Below are 18,155 nucleotides of genomic sequence, written 5' to 3'. Positions count from 1 at the left end.
CGTAACAAAAGACGATAGTTTCCTGCAACTGAAAAGACAATAGATGCAACAATCACTGACTGCCATCAACACGGCAAACTAGCAAAGGCAAGAGATTCACATTGCATTCACCTGCTTTTGAACTTGGGTAGCGTTGGGTGCACCATTCCTGGAAACACTGCAATACCAGGCTGATACATGGAGAGGACAGAGCAAGCCCTTAAGCCATCTCCCTGCTCCAAAAATCCATTTAATACAAACACTCCCACCTTCGGGAGATATCAGCGATTAAACTGATAAGAACAGAAACTACACATATTCCAAGCCAAAAGGCCGAGAAGCGATAGCACATTAATACTCCAACGGTGGAGGTCATATTTGCCGACTATCCTTTCCATCAGTTTGATGATATTCAAAGTTCCTTTATTCCCTTACCGTCTACCTTCCTTCCAAGATATCCAACCAGACCGGAAGATCACTCTGCAGCAGTCGCTGTGCTTTCCCCGTGCTTTTCTGTCCATCTGTTACGTAGCCGCGTAGGTCGCGCTGACGACCAATCAGATGGCACGGGCCGGAGCCACCGCACGTCAGGTCGACTGCAGAGAGGTTTCTCCCGGTGATCGGGGACAGCGGCGGCGGCAGGGTCATTCATTCCCCGGCAGGGTCATTCATTCCCCGGCATCTACAAGATTCACCAGAATTCCTCAGGCAGCACCTTGCAAACCCATGGCCAACGCAGCCTCGAAGGATGACGGCAGCAGATCCACGGGAACACCACCATTCGCAAGTTCTCCCCCCCCCCGAGGCACTCGCTGTCCTGAATTGCATATATGTCCTTGTTCCTCCGGTGTTACCGGGTCAAAATCGGGAATCCCCGCCCAAACAGCATCGCGGGGCTACCGACAGCACTTGGACTGCAGCGGTTCGAGAGAGCAGCTCACCACCAGGCTGATCTCGGCATGGGCGAGAAATGTTGGCCTTGACGGAAAGATCCTATTCATTGCCTCCCCTTGTGTTGGTGTAGCTTGCCCATAAATGCCAATCATCGTTTCCCTCACGTACAGGATTCGCTCCTCGGCATTCCGCATCAATCCGAAAAGTTGCGAAAAGCGAATTACGTCCGTGCACCCTTTCTTTATCGTCCACTTCAATATCCTCTCTACTTGTATCCGACTCTCTGTGGAGAATGGGGAGGGAGCTGATCTCCCCGTGTAAACATGTCACGCTGCAAGCGCGCCTCATCACCACCAGCAGCTCGATTCGACATCTCCGTTCACATTGCTGCAGATCGCTGACAACATTATAATCCGACCCAGTTGACAAACTGACAACTGTTTCGCTACTTGCACCGCAAATGATGACAAATCGTTCCAAATCGTACGGGTGGCACAGTGGATCAGTGGTTAGTACGGCTGCCTGGTGGCACCAGGGAGCTGAAGCCAGTTCCAGCCTTGGGCGATCGTCTGCGTGAATAATCTTTACGTACAGACGTAGCTACTAAAGCAGGTCGCTTCCGTACAGTAGTTTGCGAAGAAACAAAACAGAGATGGGGGTTTCACTCTATTCAGGAAACAGACTAAAGACATTTCTTTCTTGTTCAAGAAAATATTAGGATAAATTTGTTGCCTCGGGGGGGGGGGGGAGGCGGGGGGGTTGGGAAGGGGCTGTGGGGGCTGATCTGATAGCCATTGACATTGGCTGAGTCATGGGATCCCACAACCTGATTTGACTGTGTTAAAAATCCCACAACACCAGGTTTCAGCCCAACGGGGTTCTTTGAAATTACAGCAGTCACCCCCACCCCCCGCCACCGCCGTACCATCGGTGGGATACGTTCCAAGAACGACCGCAGAAGCCCAAAACGGCAGACAAGGGCAAATCCATTCATTTAAATTGGCAAGTTACCTTCCTGGCAGGCCCCTGGTTCCAGAATGTTCCCTGTAGCACGTTGGGGTTACCCCTGTCCTGGCTTTCAGCGTGCTGCACCTTCATCAGGTAACTGCAGAGCAGGTTCATAAGACAGAAAACCCGTAACAAAAGACGATAGTTTCCTGCAACTGAAAAGACAATAGATGCAACAATCACTGACTGCCATCAACACGGCAAACGAGCAAAGGCAAGAGATTCACATTGCATTCACCTGCTTTTGAACTTGGGTAGACGTTGGGTGCACCATTCCTGGAAACACTGCAATACCAGGCTGATACATGGAGAGGACAGAGCAAGCCCTTAAGCCATCTCCCTGCTCCAAAAATCCATTTAATACAAACACTCCCACCTTCGGGAGATATCAGCGATTAAACTGATAAGAACAGAAACTACACATATTCCAAGCCAAAAGGCCGAGAAGCGATAGCACATTAATACTCCAACGGTGGAGGTCATATTTGCCGACTATCCTTTCCATCAGTTTGATGATATTCAAAGTTCCTTTATTCCCTTACCGTCTACCTTCCTTCCAAGATATCCAACCAGACCGGAAGATCACTCTGCAGCAGTCGCTGTGCTTTCCCCGTGCTTTTCTGTTACGTAGCCGCGTAGGTCGCGCTGACGACCAATCAGATGGCACGGGCCGGAGCCACTGCACGTCAGGTCGACTGCAGAGAGGTTTCTCCCGGTGATCGGGGACAGCGGCGGCGGCAGGGTCATTCATTCCCCCGGCAGGGTCATTCATTCCCCGGCATCTACAAGATTCACCAGAATTCCTCAGGCAGCACCTTGTAAACCCATGGCCAACGCAGCCTCGAAGGATGACGGCAGCAGATCCACGGGAACACCACCATTCGCAAGTTCTCCCCCCCCCCGAGGCACTCGCTGTCCTGAATTGCAAATATGTCTTTGTTCCTCCGGTGTTACCGGGTCAAAATCGGGAATCCCCGCCCAAACAGCATCGCGGGGCTACCGACAGCACTTGGACTGCAGCGGTTCGAGAGAGCAGCTCACCACCAGGCTGATCTCGGCATGGGCGAGAAATGTTGGCCTTGACGGAAAGATCCTATTCATTGCCTCCCCATGTGTTGGTGTAGCTTGCCCATAAATGCCAATCATCGTTTCCCTCACGTACAGGATTCGCTCCTCGGCATTCCGCATCAATCCGAAAAGTTGCGAAAAGCGAATTACGTCCGTGCACCCTTTCTTTATCGTCCACTTTCAATATCCTCTCTACTTGTATCCGACTCTCTGGAGAATGGGGAGGGAGCTGATCTCCCCGTGTAAACATGTCACGCTGCAAGCGCGCCTCATCACCACCAGCAGCTCGATTCGACATCTCCGTTCACATTGCTGCAGATCGCTGACAACATTATAATCCGACCCAGTTGACAAACTGACAACTGTTTCGCTACTTGCACCGCAAATGATGACAAATCGTTCCAATCGTACGGGTGGCACAGTGGATCAGTGGTTAGTACGGCTGCCTGGTGGCACCAGGGAGCTGAAGCCAGTTCCAGCCTTGGGCGATCGTCTGCGTGAATAATCTTTACGTACAGACGTAGCTACTAAAGCAGGTCGCTTCCGTACAGTAGTTTGCGAAGAAACAAACAGAGATGGGGGTTTCACTCTATTCAGGAAACAGACTAAAGACATTTCTTTCTTGTTCAAGAAAATATTAGGATAAATTTGTTGCCTCGGGGGTGGGGGGGGGGGGGGGGGGGTTGGGACGGGGCTGTGGGGGCTGATCTGATAGCCATTTGACATTGGCTGAGTCATGGGATCCCACAACCTGATTTGACTGTGTTAAAAATCCCACAACACCAGGTTTCAGCCCAACGGGGTTCTTTGAAATTACAGCAGTCACCCCACCCCCCGCCACCGCCGTACCATCGGTGGGATACGTTCCAAGAACGACCGCAGAAGCCCAAAACGGCAGACAAGGTCAAATCCATTCATTCAAATTGGCAAGTTACCTTCCTGGCAGGCCCCTGGTTCCAGAATGTTCCCTGTAGCACGTTGGGGTTACCCCTGTCCTGGCTTTCAGCGTGCTGCACCTTCATCAGGTAACTGCAGAGCAGGTTCATAAGACAGAAAACCCGTAACAAAAGACGATAGTTTCCTGCAACTGAAAAGACAATAGATGCAACAATCACTGACTGCCATCAACACGGCAAACGAGCAAAGGCAAGAGATTCACATTGCATTCACCTGCTTTTGAACTTGGGTAGACGTTGGGTGCACCATTCCTGGAAACACTGCAATACCAGGCTGATACATGGAGAGGACAGAGCAAGCCCTTAAGCCATCTCCCTGCTCCAAAAATCCATTTAATACAAACACTCCCACCTTCGGGAGATATCAGCGATTAAACTGATAAGAACAGAAACTACACATATTCCAAGCCAAAAGGCCGAGAAGCGATAGCACATTAATACTCCAACGGTGGAGGTCATATTTGCCGACTATCCTTTCCATCAGTTTGATGATATTCAAAGTTCCTTTATTCCCTTACCGTCTACCTTCCTTCAAGATATCCAACCAGACCGGAAGATCACTCTGCAGCAGTCGCTGTGCTTTCCCCGTGCTTTTCTGTTACGTAGCCGCGTAGGTCGCGCTGACGACCAATCAGATGGCACGGGCCGGAGCCACTGCACGTCAGGTCGACTGCAGAGAGGTTTCTCCCGGTGATCGGGGACAGCGGCGGCGGCAGGGTCATTCATTCCCCCGGCAGGGTCATTCATTCCCCCGGCATCTACAAGATTCACCAGAATTCCTCAGGCAGCACCTTGTAAACCCATGGCCAACGCAGCCTCGAAGGATGACGGCAGCAGATCCACGGGAACACCACCATTCGCAAGTTCTCCCCCCCCGCCGAGACACTCGCTGTCCTGAATTGCAAATATGTCTTTGTTCCTCCGGTGTTACCGGGTCAAAATCGGGAATCCCCGCCCAAACAGCATCGCGGGGCTACCGACAGCACTTGGACTGCAGCGGTTCGAGAGAGCAGCTCACCACCAGGCTGATCTCGGCATGGGCGAGAAATGTTGGCCTTGACGGAAAGATCCTATTCATTGCCTCCCTTGTGTTGGTGTAGCTTGCCCATAAATGCCAATCATCGTTTCCCTCACGTACAGGATTCGCTCCTCGGCATTCCGCATCAATCCGAAAAGTTGCGAAAAGCGAATTACGTCCGTGCACCCTTTCTTTATCGTCCACTCTCAATATCCTCTCTACTTGTATCCGACTCTCTGGAGAATGGGGAGGGAGCTGATCTCCCCGTGTAAACATGTCACGCTGCAAGCGTGCCTCATCACCACCAGCAGCTCGATTCGACATCTCCGTTCACATTGCTGCAGATCGCTGACAACATTATAATCCGACCCAGTTGACAAACTGACAACTGTTTCGCTACTTGCACCGCAAATGATGACAAATCGTTCCAAATCGTACGGGTGGCACAGTGGATCAGTGGTTAGTACGGCTGCCTGGTGGCACCAGGGAGCTGAAGCCAGTTCCAGCCTTGGGCGATCGTCTGCGTGAATAATCTTTACGTGCAGACGTAGCTACTAAAGCAGGTCGCTTCCGTACAGTAGTTTGCGAAGAAACAAACAGAGATGGGGGTTTCACTCTATTCAGGAAACAGACTAAAGACATTTCTTTCTTGTTCAAGAAAATATTAGGATAAATTTGTTGCCTCGGGGGTGGGGGGGGAGGCGGGGGGGTTGGGAAGGGGCTGTGGGGGCTGATCTGATAGCCATTTGACATTGGCTGAGTCATGGGATCCCACAACCTGATTTGACTGTGTTAAAAATCCCACAACACCAGGTTTCAGCCCAACGGGGTTCTTTGAAATTACAGCAGTCACCCCACCCCCCGCCACCGCCGTACCATCGGTGGGATACGTTCCAAGAACGACCGCAGAAGCCCAAAACGGCAGACAAGGGCAAATCCATTCATTTAAATTGGCAAGTTACCTTCCTGGCAGGCCCCTGGTTCCAGAATGTTCCCTGTAGCACGTTGGGGTTACCCCTGTCCTGGCTTTCAGCGTGCTGCACCTTCATCAGGTAACTGCAGAGCAGGTTCATAAGACAGAAAACCCGTAACAAAAGACGATAGTTTCCTGCAACTGAAAAGACAATAGATGCAACAATCACTGACTGCCATCAACACGGCAAACTAGCAAAGGCAAGAGATTCACATTGCATTCACCTGCTTTTGAACTTGGGTAAGCGTTGGGTGCACCATTCCTGGAAACACTGCAATACCAGGCTGATACATGGAGAGGACAGAGCAAGCCCTTAAGCCATCTCCCTGCTCCAAAAATCCATTTAATACAAACACTCCCACCTTCGGGAGATATCAGCGATTAAACTGATAAGAACAGAAATTTTTTTTTTTATTTCAAAAATATACTTTATTCATAAAATATGCATAGAATAATTTGATACACTGTACATTAGGTAATGCCATTCATATTTCCACATTTACATACACAGCTCCGAATTGTCATTATTCCATACAGATCAGTGCATCTCTCACTCATATATTGAGCTGAGGCGACAGCAGAGCCCAAATGACTGCATGGGCCCCCTGCTTTTCTATCGACAGGCAGATGTTAAACGGTGGTCTTTCCCCACCGCGCCTTGGCGGCAGCTGCCCCAAGCTTCAGCGCGTCCCTCAACACGTAGTCCTGGACCTTGGAATGTGCCAGTCTGCAACACTCAGTCGGGGTCAACTCCTTCAGCTGGAAGATCAACAGGTTTCGGACCGCCCAGAGAGCGACCTTCACCGAGTTGATGATCCTCCAGGCGCAGTTGATGTTCGTCTCGGTGTGCGTCCCGGGGAACAGGCCGTAGAGCACGGAGTCCCGCGTCACGGCGCTGCTCGGGACGAACCTCGACAAATACCACTGCATTCCTCTCCAGACTTCCTCTGCATAGGCACATTCCAGAAGGAGGTGTGTGACAGTCTCGTCCCCCCCGCAGCCGCTTCGAGGGCAGCGTGCGGTGCGGCTGAGAGTCCGGGCGTGCATAAACGATCTCACAGGTAGAGCCCTTCTCACCACCAGCCAAGCCATGTCTTGGTGCTTGTTGGAAAGTTCTGGCGATGAGGCATTCTGCCAAATTGCTTTGACAGTCTGCTCAGGGAACCACTCAACAGGATCCGCCCTCTCCTTTTCCCGAAGGGTCTCGAGGACGCTACGTGCTGACCACTTCCTGATGGACTTGTGGTCAAAGGTGTTTTTCTTCAGAAATTTCTCCACGAAGGACAGGTGGTACGGAACGGTCCAACTACTCGGAGCGTTCCGCGGCAGCGAGGCCAGGCCCATCCTTCGCAACACCGGGGACAGGTAGAACCTCAGTACGTAGTGACACTTGGTGTTTGCGTACCGGGGATCCACGCACAGCTTGATGCAGCCACACACAAAGGTGGCCATCAGGGTGAGGGTGGCATTGGGTGTATTTTTTCCCCCGTTGCCCAGATCTTTGTACAGTGAGTCCCTTCGGACCCGGTCCATCTTTGAACTCCATATGAACTGGAAGATGGCCCGGACGACTGCAGCGGCGCAGGTTCTGGGAATAGGCCAGACCTGTGCCACGTACAACAGCAATGACAGTGCCTCACACCTGATGACCAGGTTTTTTCCCGTGATGGAGAGCGACCGTAGCCTCCATCTGCCCAGTTTCTGCCTCACTTTACTGATACGCTCCTCCCAAGACTTGGCGCACGCCCCAGCCCCCCCGAACCAAATACCCAGCACCTTCAGGTGGTCGGTCCTGACGGTGAAGGGGATCGAGGATTGGTCGGCCCAGTTCCCGAAGAGCATGGCCTCGCTCTTGCCTCGGTTTACCTTGGCCCCCGAGGCCCGTTCGAACTGGTCACAAATGCACATGAGTCTGCGCACGGACAGCGGATCCGAGCAGAAAACGGCGACGTCATCCATGTACAGGGAGGCCTTAACCTGCAGGCCCCCGCTGCCCGGAATAGTCACCCCTCTCAGGCTCGCATCCTTCCTGATGGACTCGGCAAATGGCTCTATGCAGCACACAAACAAGGCAGGAGAGAGAGGGCAGCCCTGCCTTACTCCAGATCTGACTGGGAAGCTATCTGATTCCCACCCATTGATTGAGACTGCACTGACAATGTTGGTGTAGAGCAGTCTGATCCAATTGCAGATTCCCTCCCCAAAGCCCATTTTGGAGAGAACATCTCTCATATACATGTGTGATATCCTGTCAAAGGCTTTCTCCTGGTCCAGGCTGATCAGGCAGGCGTCCAACCCTCTGTCCTGCACGTAGGCGATCGTATCCCTGAGGAGTGCGAGACTCTCAGCGATCTTCCTGCCTGGCACAGCACAGGTTTGGTCAGGGTGAATCACCGACCCCAGAGCAGACCTGACCCGGTTGGCAATTACCTTTGACAGGATTTTGTAATCTGCATTCAACAGTGTGATCGGTCTCCAATTTTTGAGTTCCTCGCTCTCCCCCTTCCGCTTATAGATGAGGGTGATGATGCCTTTCCTCATGGATTCGCTCATGGTACCTGCCCGAAGCATACTGACATACACCTCCAGCAGGTCCTGGCCAATCAAGTCCCACAGAGCGGAATAGAGCTCGACCGGTAAGCCATCGCTTCCGGGAGTTTTATTCTTTTCGAAGGACTCGAGGGCCTTGGTCAGCTCGTCCAGAGATAGCGGCTGGTCCAGCCTCTCGCGTGTTCTGTCGTCTAAGACCTCCGTGATAGACGACAGGAACGACTGGGAGGCCGCGCTGTCGGTCGGCTTCGCGTCATACAGACTGGCATAGAAGGATTTACTGATCCTCATGACGTCAGCCTGAGATGACGTTGTCGAGCCGTCTTCTTCCTTCAGGCTGCTGAGCACAGAGCTCTCTTTGTGCACCTTCTGGAAGAAGAAACGTGAGCACGTCTCGTCCTGCTCCACCGAGCGGACCCTGGACCGGAAGATTATCTTGGAGGCCTCTGAGGCAAAGAGCGAGGCTTGCTGGCCCTTCACCTCCTTGAGGTCCTCCGTGACATCGACCCCCATCGTCTGCAGCAGGAGCAGGTTCTGCATACTTTCCTGGAGCTGGGACAGTTTTCCCCGCCTCTCTCTCGCCTCCTGAACACCTTTGAGGATGAAGAACCTCTTGATGTTCCCTTTAACTGTTTCCCACCAGTCTGCTGGAGACTCAAAGAGGGGCTTCACGGTTCTCCAACCTGCGTAGTCCCTCTTGAGCTCCTCAATGTTTCCCGGGGTCAACAGCTTAGTGTTCAGCTTCCACGTTCCCTTACCCGCCCGCTGCTCGTCCTGTAGGTGACAGTCGGCCAGCAGGAGGCAGTGGTCAGAGAAGAACACCGGCTTGACGTCGGTGGATCTGACCGAGAGCGTTCGGGACACAAACAGGTAATCTATCCTTGAGCGGATAGACCCGTCTGCCCGTGACCAGGTGTATCTACGCTGCGCTCCGTCTGCAGGGGTGCTGAAGACGTCGTGCAGCTTGGCATCTTTTACCGCGTCCATCAGGGCTCTGGACGTGGCGTCCAGTTTACTGTCCCCCCCGCCGGATCGTCCATCTGCATCAATGATACAGTTGAAGTCTCCGGCCAGAATGACCGGCCTGGACGTAGCCAGCAACAGTGGAAGCTGCTGCAGGACGGCCAACCGTTCACTCTTACCCACTGGGGCGTACACATTGATCAGTCTCAGGGGAGCATTCCTGTACATAACGTCGGCGACGAGGAGGCGCCCGCCCACCACCTCCTTAACCTCGGAGATGGTGAAGTTGCTTCCTCGCAACAGGATACCCAGGCCGGAGGCGCGGCTATCGTTGCCCCCCGACCAAACTGACTGCCCATGGGCCCACAAGCTCGACCATCTCCTGTAGCTGCTGAGGTGCGGTATCCCACACTCCTGCAGAAACAGGAGGTCGGCTTTAACGCTGGCCAGGAAGGCCATCGTTGAAACACATCGCGTAGCCGATTTGATGCTACGCACATTGATGCTGGCAACTTTAAACCCCATTTTAACAATTTACAAGGTTAATAGTGTCCATTTGCTGCTGGTCTTGCTCCTCTGGGGTAGCTGCGTGCATCCCCGTGGTGACGGCAAACTGCTGGACCATCCCAGGGCTGAGGTAGCTGTCCGGCTCCACGCTGGAGCCATTTCCCCGCTCCGGTGTCTTTGTGTCAAGCCCAGGGTCCGCACCGTCCAGTTCTCCATCTGACAGTGGGGCTGTCACAGGACCGCTGCTCCCAGTTACCTGGAGCTGTGGGCCGGTGGACACCTCTTGGTTCTCACCGGGTAGGGGGAGGCCTTTACCCATCCCCACAGAGGGATCGTCTTTCCCTTCTTGGGTGGTGCTGCCCTCCTTTCTCCCCATGGCGCTCTGTCTCTTCCTCTGGTGGCGACCCTTCTTGCGCCCGTCCTCACCATCAGAAGAGCTGCCTGTATCCTCGGCTTGGAGGTGTCGTTTCCCCCTTCTCTGGGTGGCTTTGGGGCCCGAGACAGGTTTCCTCTTCCTATTTCTGACTGTGATCCAGTCATCTGCCTCCTTTGATTCCTCCTCTTCCATTTCCTCCGTCTGCCTTGAAGGAGCTTGGATCGGCTGCTGTACCTCCCCGCTGTCTGCCGTCTGCTCCGCTACCGCCTGCTCTTCCTTCTGGGTGTCTCCAGGCACCGTTTCCGTGCTATCTTGTGGTGCCCTGCTGGGCTTTGGCGGTCCCCGGCTCGTGTTGCCACCTCTGGCCATCTGTGCGTAAGTGGCGGCTCCTCGTCTTGGACAGGCCTTGTACATGTGGCCCGCCTCTCCGCACAGGTTACAGTTCTTGGCCTCCTTGCAATCCTTGGTCAGGTGGCCTTCCTGTTTGCAATTTCGGCATACAGTCACCTTACAGTCGGCCGCCATGTGGCCTGACCTCCCGCAGGTTCGGCACACCTTCGGCTGCCCTGCGTACGTCAGGTAACCTCTGCTTCCTCCGATGGCGAAGCTGGAGGGTGGGTGGAGGATGTTCCCGCTGCCATCGACCCTCAGGGTTACCTTGACCTGCCGCTTACTGGTCCAGATCCCGAAAGGATCGACCACATCGGTGCTTTCGCCTTCCACCTGGACATACCTCTTCAAGAAGGTGAGAACATCTGCCGCTGGGACGTAAGGGTTGTACATTTGGATTGTCACAACCCGACTCCTCTGCGCAGGAAGCACACACAACGGGACCGCCGACAAGATGGAGAACAGAGGTTCCCCTTCCTTCTCCTTGAAGACCTTCAGGAGCTGCTCACAATGCTTCACGCTCCTGAAGGTCACGTCGAAGTAGCCTGCCCCAGGGAAATCCTGCAGGCAGTACACGTCCGCTGCTGCAAACCCACAGCACTCCAGCAAAACCTTCTTCACAAACACCGTCCGATCGACCGGTGTGTGCTCCTCCACCTTCTTCACAGTCACCCTGACTGTGTTGCGAATGCCCTGGCCAGGGCTGCGAGCGGCTGCTGAGGCCATAGCTCTGAGGTTGGCTGATACCTGAATTGGCGTTAGGCCGAAGCCAGCATAAAGATCCACCAAGAGCAGGTCAGCACAACCAAACGATCCTCCAGCGGCCAATCACGATCCAGCGATGGTCTCCAGCAGCTCCAACGACTCGCAACACGAACCCCTTGGTTTTTCTCCCGCCAGCGCACTTCTGCAGCGTCGAACCTGCAGCTCTCGAGCAGAATCTCTTCCTCTGGACCTCAGGAACTACACATATTCCAAGCCAAAAGGCCGAGAAGCGATAGCACATTAATACTCCAACGGTGGAGGTCATATTTGCCGACTATCCTTTCCATCAGTTTGATGATATTCAAAGTTCCTTTATTCCCTTACCGTCTACCTTCCTTCCAAGATATCCAACCAGACCGGAAGATCACTCTGCAGCAGTCGCTGTGCTTTCCCCGTGCTTTTCTGTCCATCTGTTACGTAGCCGCGTAGGTCGCGCTGACGACCAATCAGATGGCACGGGCCGGAGCCACCGCACGTCAGGTCGACTGCAGAGAGGTTTCTCCCGGTGATCGGGGACAGCGGCGGCGGCAGGGTCATTCATTCCCCGGCAGGGTCATTCATTCCCCCGGCATCTACAAGATTCACCAGAATTCCTCAGGCAGCACCTTGCAAACCCATGGCCAACGCAGCCTCGAAGGATGACGGCAGCAGATCCACGGGAACACCACCATTCGCAAGTTCTCCCCCCCCCCGAGGCACTCGCTGTCCTGAATTACAAATATGTCCTTGTTCCTCCGGTGTTACCGGGTCAAAATCGGGAATCCCCGCCCAAACAGCATCGCGGGGCTACCGACAGCACTTGGACTGCAGCGGTTCGAGAGAGCAGCTCACCACCAGGCTGATCTCGGCATGGGCGAGAAATGTTGGCCTTGACGGAAAGATCCTATTCATTGCCTCCCCTTGTGTTGGTGTAGCTTGCCCATAAATGCCAATCATCGTTTCCCTCACGTACAGGATTCGCTCCTCGGCATTCCGCATCAATCCGAAAAGTTGCGAAAAGCGAATTACGTCCGTGCACCCTTTCTTTATCGTCCACTTTCAATATCCTCTCTACTTGTATCCGACTCTCTGTGGAGAATGGGGAGGGAGCTGATCTCCCCGTGTAAACATGTCACGCTGCAAGCGCGCCTCATCACCACCAGCAGCTCGATTCGACATCTCCGTTCACATTGCTGCAGATCGCTGACAACATTATAATCCGACCCAGTTGACAAACTGACAACTGTTTCGCTACTTGCACCGCAAATGATGACAAATCGTTCCAAATCGTACGGGTGGCACAGTGGATCAGTGGTTAGTACGGCTGCCTGGTGGCACCAGGGAGCTGAAGCCAGTTCCAGCCTTGGGCGATCGTCTGCGTGAATAATCTTTACGTACAGACGTAGCTACTAAAGCAGGTCGCTTCCGTACAGTAGTTTGCGAAGAAACAAACAGAGATGGGGGTTTCACTCTATTCAGGAAACAGACTAAAGACATTTCTTTCTTGTTCAAGAAAATATTAGGATAAATTTGTTGCCTCGGGGGTGGGGGGTTGGGAAGGGGCTGTGGGGGCTGATCTGATAGCCATTTGACATTGGCTGAGTCATGGGATCCCACAACCTGATTTGACTGTGTTAAAAATCCCACAACACCAGGTTTCAGCCCAACGGGGTTCTTTGAAATTACAGCAGTCACCCCACCCCCCGCCACCGCCGTACCATCGGTGGGATACGTTCCAAGAACAACCGCAGAAGCCCAAAACGGCAGACAAGGGCAAATCCATTCATTCAAATTGGCAAGTTACCTTCCTGGCAGGCCCCTGGTTCCAGAATGTTCCCTGTAGCACGTTGGGGTTACCCCTGTCCTGGCTTTCAGCGTGCTGCACCTTCATCAGGTAACTGCAGAGCAGGTTCATAAGACAGAAAACCCGTAACAAAAGACGATAGTTTCCTGCAACTGAAAAGACAATAGATGCAACAATCACTGACTGCCATCAACACGGCAAACTAGCAAAGGCAAGAGATTCACATTGCATTCACCTGCTTTTGAACTTGGGTAAGCGTTGGGTGCACCATTCCTGGAAACACTGCAATACCAGGCTGATACATGGAGAGGACAGAGCAAGCCCTTAAGCCATCTCCCTGCTCCAAAAATCCATTTAATACAAACACTCCCACCTTCGGGAGATATCAGCGATTAAACTGATAAGAACAGAAACTACACATATTCCAAGCCAAAAGGCCGAGAAGCGATAGCACATTAATACTCCAACGGTGGAGGTCATATTTGCCGACTATCCTTTCCATCAGTTTGATGATATTCAAAGTTCCTTTATTCCCTTACCGTCTACCTTCCTTCCAAGATATCCAACCAGACCGGAAGATCACTCTGCAGCAGTCGCTGTGCTTTCCCCGTGCTTTTCTGTTACGTAGCCGCGTAGGTCGCGCTGACGACCAATCAGATGGCACGGGCCGGAGCCACTGCACGTCAGGTCGACTGCAGAGAGGTTTCTCCCGGTGATCGGGGACAGCGGCGGCGGCAGGGTCATTCATTCCCCGGCAGGGTCATTCATTCCCCCGGCATCTACAAGATTCACCAGAATTCCTCAGGCAGCACCTTGTAAACCCATGGCCAACGCAGCCTCGAAGGATGACGGCAGCAGATCCACGGGAACACCACCATTCGCAAGTTCTCCCCCCGCGCCGAGGCACTCGCTGTCCTGAATTGCAAATATGTCCTTGTTCCTCCGGTGTTACCGGGTCAAAATCGGGAATCCCCGCCCAAACAGCATCGCGGGGCTACCGACAGCACTTGGACTGCAGCGGTTCGAGAGAGCAGCTCACCACCAGGCTGATCTCGGCATGGGCGAGAAATGTTGGCCTTGACGGAAAGATCCTATTCATTGCCTCCCCTTGTGTTGGTGTAGCTTGCCCATAAATGCCAATCATCGTTTCCCTCACGTACAGGATTCGCTCCTCGGCATTCCGCATCAATCCGAAAAGTTGCGAAAAGCGAATTACGTCCGTGCACCCTTTCTTTATCGTCCACTTTCAATATCCTCTCTACTTGTATCCGACTCTCTGTGGAGAATGGGGAGGGAGCTGATCTCCCCGTGTAAACATGTCACGCTGCAAGCGTGCCTCATCACCACCAGCAGCTCGATTCGACATCTCCGTTCACATTGCTGCAGATCGCTGACAACATTATAATCCGACCCAGTTGACAAACTGACAACTGTTTCGCTACTTGCACCGCAAATGATGACAAATCGTTCCAAATCGTACGGGTGGCACAGTGGATCAGTGGTTAGTACGGCTGCCTGGTGGCACCAGGGAGCTGAAGCCAGTTCCAGCCTTGGGCGATCGTCTGCGTGAATAATCTTTACGTGCAGACGTAGCTACTAAAGCAGGTCGCTTCCGTACAGTAGTTTGCGAAGAAACAAACAGAGATGGGGGTTTCACTCTATTCAGGAAACAGACCAAAGACATTTCTTCTTGTTCAAGAAAATATTAGGATAAATTTGTTGCCTCGGGGGTGGGGGGGGAGGCGGGGGGGTTGGGAAGGGGCTGTGGGGGCTGATCTGATAGCCATTTGACATTGGCTGAGTCATGGGATCCCACAACCTGATTTGACTGTGTTAAAAATCCCACAACACCAGGGTTCAGCCCAACGGGGTTCTTTGAAATTACAGCAGTCACCCCACCCCCCGCCACCGCCGTACCATCGGTGGGATACGTTCCAAGAACGACCGCAGAAGCCCAAAACGGCAGACAAGGGCAAATCCATTCATTCAAATTGGCAAGTTACCTTCCTGGCAGGCCCCTGGTTCCAGAATGTTCCCTGTAGCACGTTGGGGTTACCCCTGTCCTGGCTTTCAGCGTGCTGCACCTTCATCAGGTAACTGCAGAGCAGGTTCATAAGACAGAAAACCCGTAACAAAAGACGATAGTTTCCTGCAACTGAAAAGACAATAGATGCAACAATCACTGACTGCCATCAACACGGCAAACTAGCAAAGGCAAGAGATTCACATTGCATTCACCTGCTTTTGAACTTGGGTAGGCGTTGGGTGCACCATTCCTGGAAACACTGCAATACCAGGCTGATACATGGAGAGGACAGAGCAAGCCCTGAAGCCATCTCCCTGCTCCAAAAATCCATTTAATACAAACACTCCCACCTTCGGGAGATATCAGCGATTAAACTGATAAGAACAGAAACTACACATATTCCAAGCCAAAAGGCCGAGAAGCGATAGCACATTAATACTCCAATGGTGGAGGTCATATTTGCCGACTATCCTTTCCATCAGTTTGATGATATTCAAAGTTCCTTTATTCCCTTACCGTCTACCTTCCTTCCAAGATATCCAACCAGACCGGAAGATCACTCTGCAGCAGTCGCTGTGCTTTCCCCGTGCTTTTCTGTCCATCTGTTACGTAGCCGCGTAGGTCGCGCTGACGACCAATCAGATGGCACGGGCCGGAGCCACCGCACGTCAGGTCGACTGCAGAGAGGTTTCTCCCGGTGATCGGGGACAGCGGCGGCGGCAGGGTCATTCATTCCCCCGGCAGGGTCATTCATTCCCCCGGCATCTACAAGATTCACCAGAATTCCTCAGGCAGCACCTTGCAAACCCATGGCCAACGCAGCCTCGAAGGATGACGGCAGCAGATCCACGGGAACACCACCATTCGCAAGTTCTCCCCCCCGCCGAGGCACTCGCTGTCCTGAATTGCAAATATGTCCTTGTTCCTCCGGTGTTACCGGGTCAAAATCGGGAATCCCCGCCCAAACAGCATCGCGGGGCTACCGACAGCACTTGGACTGCAGCGGTTCGAGAGAGCAGCTCACCACCAGGCTGATCTCGGCATGGGCGAGAAATGTTGGCCTTGACGGAAAGATCCTATTCATTGCCTCCCCTTGTGTTGGTGTAGCTTGCCCATAAATGCCAATCATCGTTTCCCTCACGTACAGGATTCGCTCCTCGGCATTCCGCATCAATCCGAAAAGTTGCGAAAAGCGAATTACGTCCGTGCACCCTTTCTTTATCGTCCACTTTCAATATCCTCTCTACTTGTATCCGACTCTCTGTGGAGAATGGGGAGGGAGCTGATCTCCCCGTGTAAACATGTCACGCTGCAAGCGCGCCTCATCACCACCAGCAGCTCGATTCGACATCTCCGTTCACATTGCTGCAGATCGCTGACAACATTATAATCCGACCCAGTTGACAAACTGACAACTGTTTCGCTACTTGCACCGCAAATGATGACAAATCGTTCCAAATCGTACGGGTGGCACAGTGGATCAGTGGTTAGTACGGCTGCCTGGTGGCACCAGGGAGCTGAAGCCAGTTCCAGCCTTGGGCGATCGTCTGCGTGAATAATCTTTACGTACAGACGTAGCTACTAAAGCAGGTCGCTTCCGTACAGTAGTTTGCGAAGAAACAAAACAGAGATGGGGGTTTCACTCTATTCAGGAAACAGACTAAAGACATTTCTTTCTTGTTCAAGAAAATATTAGGATAAATTTGTTGCCTCGGGGGTGGGGGGGGAGGCGGGGGGTTGGGAAGGGGCTGTGGGGGCTGATCTGATAGCCATTTGACATTGGCTGAGTCATGGGATCCCACAACCTGATTTGACTGTGTTAAAAATCCCACAACACCAGGTTTCAGCCCAACGGGGTTCTTTGAAATTACAGCAGTCACCCCACCCCCCGCCACCGCCGTACCATCGGTGGGATACGTTCCAAGAACAACCGCAGAAGCCCAAAACGGCAGACAAGGGCAAATCCATTCATTCAAATTGGCAAGTTACCTTCCTGGCAGGCCCCTGGTTCCAGAATGTTCCCTGTAGCACGTTGGGGTTACCCCTGTCCTGGCTTTCAGCGTGCTGCACCTTCATCAGGTAACTGCAGAGCAGGTTCATAAGACAGAAAACCCGTAACAAAAGACGATAGTTTCCTGCAACTGAAAAGACAATAGATGCAACAATCACTGACTGCCATCAACACGGCAAACTAGCAAAGGCAAGAGATTCACATTGCATTCACCTGCTTTTGAACTTGGGTAAGCGTTGGGTGCACCATTCCTGGAAACACTGCAATACCAGGCTGATACATGGAGAGGACAGAGCAAGCCCTTAAGCCATCTCCCTGCTCCAAAAATCCATTTAATACAAACACTCCCACCTTCGGGAGATATCAGCGATTAAACTGATAAGAACAGAAACTACACATATTCCAAGCCAAAAGGCCGAGAAGCGATAGCACATTAATACTCCAACGGTGGAGGTCATATTTGCCGACTATCCTTTCCATCAGTTTGATGATATTCAAAGTTCCTTTATTCCCTTACCGTCTACCTTCCTTCCAAGATATCCAACCAGACCGGAAGATCACTCTGCAGCAGTCGCTGTGCTTTCCCCGTGCTTTTCTGTTACGTAGCCGCGTAGGTCGCGCTGACGACCAATCAGATGGCACGGGCCGGAGCCACTGCACGTCAGGTCGACTGCAGAGAGGTTTCTCCCGGTGATCGGGGACAGCGGCGGCGGCAGGGTCATTCATTCCCCGGCAGGGTCATTCATTCCCCCGGCATCTACAAGATTCACCAGAATTCCTCAGGCAGCACCTTGTAAACCCATGGCCAACGCAGCCTCGAAGGATGACGGCAGCAGATCCACGGGAACACCACCATTCGCAAGTTCTCCCCCGCGCCGAGGCACTCGC

At 52.9% G+C, this 18,155-nt stretch overlaps 6 non-coding genes and 1 pseudogene across 6 annotated transcripts; all 7 read right to left on the bottom strand.

Annotated features, from left to right (window-relative positions):
* Window positions 1-132: 132 nt before the first annotated feature.
* Window positions 133-324, bottom strand: LOC132812259 (U2 spliceosomal RNA). Its single transcript, XR_009643550.1, has one exon. It is a non-coding gene; the product is annotated as a U2 spliceosomal RNA (small nuclear RNA).
* A 1,817-nt stretch (window positions 325-2,141) lies between these two features.
* Window positions 2,142-2,333, bottom strand: LOC132812258 (U2 spliceosomal RNA). The gene has a single exon (XR_009643549.1). It is a non-coding gene; the product is annotated as a U2 spliceosomal RNA (small nuclear RNA).
* Window positions 2,334-4,141: 1,808 nt separating this feature from the next.
* LOC132812257 (U2 spliceosomal RNA) lies at window positions 4,142-4,333 on the bottom strand. The gene has a single exon (XR_009643548.1). It is a non-coding gene; the product is annotated as a U2 spliceosomal RNA (small nuclear RNA).
* Window positions 4,334-6,142: 1,809 nt separating this feature from the next.
* LOC132812278 (U2 spliceosomal RNA) lies at window positions 6,143-6,322 on the bottom strand (annotated as a pseudogene).
* A 7,165-nt stretch (window positions 6,323-13,487) lies between these two features.
* LOC132812256 (U2 spliceosomal RNA) lies at window positions 13,488-13,679 on the bottom strand. The gene has a single exon (XR_009643547.1). It is a non-coding gene; the product is annotated as a U2 spliceosomal RNA (small nuclear RNA).
* A 1,811-nt stretch (window positions 13,680-15,490) lies between these two features.
* LOC132812272 (U2 spliceosomal RNA) lies at window positions 15,491-15,682 on the bottom strand. Its single transcript, XR_009643563.1, has one exon. It is a non-coding gene; the product is annotated as a U2 spliceosomal RNA (small nuclear RNA).
* A 1,820-nt stretch (window positions 15,683-17,502) lies between these two features.
* LOC132812255 (U2 spliceosomal RNA) lies at window positions 17,503-17,694 on the bottom strand. Its single transcript, XR_009643546.1, has one exon. It is a non-coding gene; the product is annotated as a U2 spliceosomal RNA (small nuclear RNA).
* Window positions 17,695-18,155: the final 461 nt, after the last annotated feature.

This window comes from Hemiscyllium ocellatum, unplaced genomic scaffold, assembly GCF_020745735.1.
Source record: "Hemiscyllium ocellatum isolate sHemOce1 unplaced genomic scaffold, sHemOce1.pat.X.cur. scaffold_2642_pat_ctg1, whole genome shotgun sequence".
Lineage (NCBI taxonomy): Eukaryota > Metazoa > Chordata > Chondrichthyes > Orectolobiformes > Hemiscylliidae > Hemiscyllium > Hemiscyllium ocellatum.
Note: the sequence above shows the minus strand (reverse complement) of the source record. Positions and strands in the feature narration are given on the sequence as shown.